Here is an 8,263-nt window from a genome sequence, read left to right on the forward strand (position 1 = left end):
TATTTTCTTTCTTTTGTTTCTTTCTTTCAAAGAATGAAGGAAACATGTTTATTTCCTTCATTCTTTCTTTCCTCCTTCTTTTTCTCACCTTTCCCCCTTTAATTGTCTCCTTTATTTTGCGAGACATTTATTAATCTTCCCTTCCTTCCTTTCTTTCTTTCTATATTCATTTCAAAGAATGACGGAAACCTTTTTTTATCTCTTTTATTATTTCTTTCATCCTTTTATTCTAACTTTCTGTTATTTTTTCTGTTTTCCTTTATTTTCTTTCCTTCCCAATCATCTCTTTTCTTTCTCTCCTTCATTCTTTCGTTCACCTTCCCTTCTAATTCTTTATATTTTTTTCAAAAGTCTTATAATTATACTATGGATTCTCACATTCTTTGTTGATCTTCGTTTGTCAATTGTCCCGTATTTCATTTTGTGAAATCTGGTCACCCTGTGTGAAATATACAAATGACGCTACAGTACAACCCCGGGGTACAATACACAGAATGATAATTCCTAAATGCACATGACAATTGGCATATACCGGTACTAGTACACTGGCAATCTGCTACACGAAAATTAACCTGCACGAAACACAGCGCGCGCCTTTGAGTCGAACCCGGAAGAAGCACGACACAATGACGTCATAGAATCATGATTCAAATCACGATATCGTTTATACGACCCTTTTCGTTCGTGATTCTACAGAAACGTCTTTCCAAACGCCCCTTTTTCCGTGTTTCATGTTTGTGATTTGAAAGACGTTTATTTCCACTTTCGACTAAACGCAATCGTGATTCTGCAGAATCGTGATTTGAATCATGATTCTAATCATGATTCTAGGGTAAAAAAGTGTCGAATAAACGCACCCTATGATTGTGAGCATATGAGACTGATTGACTCTTATGACGAGGGTAAAATATTTATATTGCATATTAAAAAGAGACATCTTAAGCCCCTTAAAAATAATCAAATTATTATCCTCACCAAATAATTAATATTCCTGTGATATCAGGAAGAAAAGACTGTGCAATATGCTGTATCGAGCAGTTGCGGGTTCAAGTCCCGGCAAGAAATTGATCCACACACTTCCCTCAACCCAGGTAAACTAAATGGGTACCATGCAGGAATTTAATCCTTGAAATATGTTAGAGCTATAAAAGGCTATGGGGCTATAGCCAGGGTAATAATATCCAAGTCCATAGGGACGCATAGGGACGTTATACAATTGTGTGATATGTGTTTGTATCAGGTATTGAGTATGCATTCGCTTTTCTCAATATATGTCAAGCTATTTTACTACTTACATGTACACTAAAAATGTTGAACAATTATTTTAACATGTACATTTATCGAATGCATTATTAAGTTTTATTTTGAAACCATACAGATGCACAATTTGAATAATGATTTTAACTTTTTGCATTGAGGATAAATGGTCAGCAGGCATGAGATTTCTCCGCGGATCGGCGGATTTCCGTGGATTTTGAAATTCTAAAAAAAAAAGTCTCGATCGGCCATTTTGTTACGATTCATAACAAAAATGGCCGATCGAGACAGGGGTAGCAGGAGAGGAGAGGGGTAACTTTTCGTTTTTTGAGGTTCCAGTCTGTGCCCAGATGTCAGGAAACTGCCACTCGTTAGACCTTCATCCATATAATCGGGTTAGTGCATAATTTCTATTTTCACAATTCATTTGGAGAAATATTTAGACCATAAATCACGCTAGTCCCGTGAGTATGGTCAAATACACGGTAAGCCCCTGGGCTCCCATCCGCTGCGCGGGCGGGAGCTCCCTGGGTTATGCAGCTGGCAGCTTTCTGCATGCACATGTGTGCACATTTGTTTACATTGAATGCAAGTGATACGGACGTACAGCGTTTTCGAGTTGGATTATCGTGGATTTTACAAGAATTTGTAGGGTGTGTGGTGTAATTTCTTCAACTACAAAATGAAGACTTTAGAGAAGAATGACCCTCGTGTTAGTGATATTGACAAGGATGTCTCCAACAAGTTCAAATGGCAGTGGTTGGACCATGAAGTTGAGTTTGCAAAGTCAGCTCTGGTGACTATATTTATCTACAAAATAACCTCTTCAAAACAGTAAAATTTGATTGTAGAATGCATCAAAGTGGGGTTTTGCATACCTTAAATTCCAAATTTTTCCCAACGTAGGAGAGGGAACCCACACCCTCCCCCAGGGGGGGCCGTGAAGTTCCTCTTTTTTTCAAATTTCTCTGTCTCATGCCTGATCAGGGAAATAGCTTTGAGTCTAAAAAATCACACACATTGTTATTAAGATTGAAGGTACGATAATATGCCAGTGGGGGACTGTACCAGACTGGAAGAAGAAGATATTACATGGGCATTGTTATGATAGTCTTCTTGAGTGTTATTTGTATGATATAGCTAAGACAACAAGAAATAAAAGTTTATATGCACTATTATTTGAATATTCCATTGTACATTATCAAGGTGCTTCTTTAGTATTTATCACTGGAAATTGACAGGATGACATATTGTATTTGCTGAAATGCACATACATGTAACAAAGAAAGATTTGATGTTAAAACAATATTAGTCCTTGAAATATGTAAGGTCCCTTAAGAGTTCATTACAAACTTCAACTTTTTACAACATAGAAAAAAAAATACATTCATGAATTATGCTGCACTTTCCTTGAAAATATACTCTTTAACATAAACAATGCAAGTTTTCCTTACATGTTGGACATTTATGTATTGGTGGCGATAGATGCCCCAAAGTGGTGATTATTATTTGAAATCGTAGACTCTGTAGGATATTTTAAAACTTTCACAATATATCTTATTACTCTGTGTAATATCATTTTTTTTTTATATGTCAAGTTCAGGGTAGGACATTTTTTTTCACTTTAGGGGGCTATTTTTCTCCACTCTGGGGCAATTCTTGAATTTTAGGGGCTTATTCTTTCAATTGAAGGGAAATTTCTTGTGCAACAAGCAATTATGCTTTAAAAGCATTTAATTAGAAAATTCCTATTAAACTATCTTGAATATTGTTTGTATCAAAACTTGGGGTCGCCCGAAAGCATTCAATTTGGGAGATTATAGGGGCTATTTGGGATGTCATGTGGGCATTTCCTTCCCCTGGTAATGACAATCATGATACTGTGTTCAAACCTCTTTCAGTGTATTATCACACTTGGTATAAGCATCTATCTTTATCACCAGGGCTCTGTAACACAAAGGTCAGCAATTTATCCTTCGCTTGATTTCTACGATTCATTGTAGGGGCGATCAGGGTTAGTTGGAACGCTGGATAAGTTGAAACATTGTAACACTGTTGTATTAGTAATACATTATTACAGTATTGCATAAATTTATTTTACAGGCGTTAAAGAAAATTACCAATGTTTCAACTTACCCCGCGTTCCAACCAACCCCGATCTCCCCTACATTGTAGTCAATGGAATCAATCATCGAAAATTCTTCTACGATCATTGCTAAGCTTTGTGTTACTGGCCCCAGAAGATGATGAGACTGAATTCATCATAAGACTAGCACCCTCACTAATGAAACCTTGGAATGCTTACTGTGACAAAAGGAATCAAGTGACATATTAACTGAAATTTAGGTTGTAATGTGTTAACATTTTACATATTGATTTCTTCTTTCGGGAAAACTATCTTGGAGGGAAAAAATGTATCTTGCAATGAAATATGGCCAGTTAATCATCATGCTATTATATTGGACTCTACATGCATGTAAATTATAGACACATTTTTCTTGTACGTGAAATTATAATTTTGTTACTTGCTTTTTTTTGTCAAAGTAAGGGAATATGTATGACCCAATTTTAATATTTTTTGCCACGCTGCATCATAAATCCTGTCATTATGACCAATATCTGAAGCGTCATGGGCAGAATTTATTCTAATCGAATGTGAAAAAAAGGAATGGTCTGCATCTGTGTTTACCAGGCATATTTTGTATAACATTTTTAATGAAGCTTAATTCATTGGTTTGTTGTGTTACCTACTAAAATGTGTGCTTACATTTAAAATATGTAAAAAATATGATATAAATAGAATTATGTGTGAATGTGATTGACTTGCCATAGTATAATTACATACTGTAATACAATCAAGTATCTTTAAAAAAAATCTGAAATTTATTTTGTGGATTTTGTTCAGATTCTTGCTGAATTTGTAACAATCAAAATGTAGTTTTTGGTGTTTGTGGCTCATAAAAAATGCCATGATTTCATTAGCTTGACCAATATTTGGCGGCTTGCTTTGCATCTTTGAATGATTTCCATTTGGTGGCATTGACTTGCATTATGAATATACAGACTTGTTTTATTGAAATCCATGTTAAGATTCATAATGCACTCATGTGTAATCTACTTAAGGTTTGGGAGCACTAGCGTACCTAAGGGGGGGCAGACTGCCCCCCCCCTGACGAGTCACAACTCATGCAAGGGACGTACCCCTGCCCCCCTCCCTGACGAGTCACAACTGATCCCTGATGAACCACAAATGTCCTTTATAGAAGACCCTTTTTTTTGCTTGTCAATTTATTTTCTGGTACGAAATCCTTTTATTTGTGGTTGAACACCTTTTTTTTTTGCTTGTCAAATTTTTTGGCGGACAAATTTGCCCCCCTTTGGAAAATCCTGGGTTCGCCACTGTTTGGGAGTCACTGGCCGCCAAGCACTGTTGCAGAGAGTGCAGATTTTGTTGCATTCTGATGTGTATAATGATGGGGGGGGGGGCTAAAAGATAGGGTACGGCAAGCTTTCCTTTAATTGTTTCCATTTTTTTCAAAATGACATATGTATCTGATTATTTGATGAGTACAGTGTGATATCAAAAGTGAAAGTATTCAGATCATTAGATGATCTTAAATGTGCCATTTGTTTATTTTGTTAATGAACTAATTTTATTCTAAACTGGTCTCTTGTGAAATGTTATCACTGTTGAGTGGCCAACATGTATATCTAATGGAGAAAAGTGTGAAGCACTTTATAAATAACAAGGAAAATGCTTCACACAAATAGTCAATTTATTTTGTTGGGATTGGAATGATTAAAATATTTTTAGCTATTAGGAGCTTTTGAATATCCAAACAATTTTTTTTTCAATATTAGTGGGACAATTGCTGATTTGTCTACACCTTTTTTTCTACTTTTCATTTAGTCTCATCCCCCTTGTTCTAATCCTACTTGTCTACATTCAAGTTTTCAACTTTCCTTTTGGTGTAATTTTCCATTTAGCCCATCATCATTTTGTCACACTGATTTCCAGTTAGGCATGATGGCTCAGTGGTAGAGCATCTGCCTCATGAACAGAAGGTCGTGGGTTCAATCCCGGCCAAGTCATATCTTTAAAAATTTGACCTTCTGCATTTGCTAGGTTCTTGGCATTTAGATTGGAGACGGGTAAAAATAACATCAGGGCATGCTGGTAGAGCAGATTCCTTACTGAAGTAGGTAGCCTGAGTAGATAAAATATTGCTTCTCTTGATACCTCCATGTACTTTGTATGATATTGGCACTCAGCATTAGATTGGAGAAGGGTAATAAGTTACCCTGGACCTGCTGGTAGAGTAGTTTCCTAACTTAAGTGGCCCTTGATACATAAAACATTACTATTGATACACTCAGCCAGACGAAACCAAAGATTTTGCTGAAATTGTCAGCCCTGACAATTTATGCAGTACTGACAATTTGCGTGAAACGTTTTCCAAGTATTGGAGCACACATCTACAGTATGTTTCTCCAGATGATAGTGGATTAGATTGTATGATTCTTAGCATCTCATCAAATTAAACTGCTAATAATCCAGTATTTTGTTAAATCAGTGCTGACAGTACATGTGCAATTATGAGGTATAATGTGTGCATTATTCAGTGAATCACACCACCCTTTCACACGGTAAAAAAATTGTAATTTGAATGATGATTCCAGTGAAAAATAAGGCTAATGACGAATGTTTTATTGTGAAACCGAACTAGAACATGATTAGAATCATGAAGGCTAATCACAATCACAAATTCAAATTCTACTCCGGAGGTGAATTCCAGTTAAGTCTCACTCAAATTGCGGTACGAATTTTGCTGTGAAAGGCTTGACCTCCATAACATCTTTTGGGGATGGAGCTTATGTGACTTTTCAAGCACTTCCGTAGATAATACACTTGTCATGTACTCATCTTAGTTGCGATGCAGTGCTTTGATTGACAAGTCACCAAGGACACATACCACCTTCACTAGGTAGTTCAAATTCAAATCAGTTTTCGAGTGAGCGTGTGAAAGGTCTGATGATTCTGAAGACGAATCGCAATCATTATTACAATGATGATTCAAGATTCACGTGTAAAAAGGCAACAGTTAGGCTGCTTGTCACAAGTCTGTGCCATATCTTGGCAGGAATCCATGGCCCCCATTAAAGAAGATTTACAATTGATCTGATCAACCTCATCAAGTATATGGAAATCCATCATTGTCATATTTTTTTCTGCAGGAAATTTGGGCAATGTCATTGAAGCACCCTCACTTTTCAAGAAAGGAATGAATGTATGAATAAATAACATATCTAGAAAATATTTTCGACAAACATGCATTTTAGAATGTTGACGTTGCAGGCTTTCCATGGTTGTGATTGATTGGGTCAATCGCATTTCTTTGGAAGATGGGACCCAGCTGTGCATCTTTTCATTCAATTTTCAATTTCAATTTATTTCATTCATAAAAACACATAAATATGCATAGTAATAAACAAAAATATTAATATAAGAATGTGGAGACAGCTTAGAAGAACCAAGTCTTATACAGTGCTACCACCAAAATCGAGCTATTCTGCATTACAATTTTTCTATGAAGGAAAGAAAGAATGAGGGCGTAGGAAAAGCCGCTAGCAGGATTCCTGCAGGAAATATGCAGCTATGACTTTTAACAAGGCATAAACAGTAAAAACCACCAAATGTATCCATGCATGGTAGTTTATGATTATATGCAAAGGATGATATATATACCGGTATATATGCACAAAAATTATAAGAAATTTTATTCGGGTCTCATTTGGGTAGAGATCCAAAGGATGGATCCCTCAAGCAATTTCCTTTTTAAAAAGTTTCGATATGCATTCTCTTTTGACCGCGTAGTGACATACATTAGTGTAATAATAATGTCCATACTGATTATGTTTTATAAAGTGCGTAAAGGATATTCTTGACGTTCGTGGGGATCACAAAGAGTCAAGTGTGACTTTAAAATTGTCTGCTGAAAAACTCCCAATAGTTGTTATTTTGTGATGAAGGGTTGAATCTGTATGTATGAAATAAATGATTGAATCATTATTATGAAAGTTATGTACGTGAAAATATTGTCATGTAATTCATTTTGTTACAATGCTGCTGTGATATCCAGATGGTCCGGTTTCATAAAACTTGTTTTTATAACAAATTTGCCATAACAGTTTAAAGCTACTGAAATCATTCAGTGTGACTGGCTGATAATAAACGTGTTATGGAAACTGTGCATTTCTTATTATATCAAGTTTTTGTGAAACAGGACCCAGGGCAAGTAAGCATGCGGTGATACAATCAATTTTATGATCAGCTTATACATTTTACTATTTTTCTTGCCTTTAGGCCTTCGCATCATTCCATTATGCTTCTCACCACTGACACTTCTCCTACAGTTACCAACTGAAAGTAACAGTCAAGAGACCAGGGGAGCTTTTCATGAACATGTTTATCCAACAACTTTCCTTGATTTTGATTGGCTGAGAAGCATTGTTCCTAACTGTCGGATAAAACATTAATTGTCGAATAAAACATCTGACTGGTCCTTTCATGAAATGCTCCCCATTACTTCTCAGTCGCTAAAAACCATGGATTGTCTGTAATTGAAATCATTATAGCTGACGATTTAGTCTGTGTGGACAGATTTTATGAAACGCCATTTGCAATGGATATCGGTCATGATATTGATTGTATCTGCCATGTTTCAGGGTGCTGAGTTTTAGAGGGAAACAGAATGAAGAACAAAAAAAGTTAACAGAGGGGAAAAAAGGAGGGAGATGGAGAGAGAAATAGGAGGGGGGGGGAGAAAGCAAGAGCAGGAGAAAGGGGGACAGAAAGACAAAATCTGGCAGAAGAAAGGGCAGTGGAAAGTGGTGGTCAAGAGAAATGAAACAAATAAAGGGGGAGAGATATTGTACACTATTGATAGTCATGAAGTAATAAAGAGGAAGGAAAGACAGAAAGAGAAGAGTGAAGTATGCTTTATCA

The sequence above is a fragment of the Lytechinus variegatus genome, chromosome 16, assembly GCF_018143015.1.
Source record: "Lytechinus variegatus isolate NC3 chromosome 16, Lvar_3.0, whole genome shotgun sequence".
NCBI classification, from domain to species: domain Eukaryota; kingdom Metazoa; phylum Echinodermata; class Echinoidea; order Temnopleuroida; family Toxopneustidae; genus Lytechinus; species Lytechinus variegatus.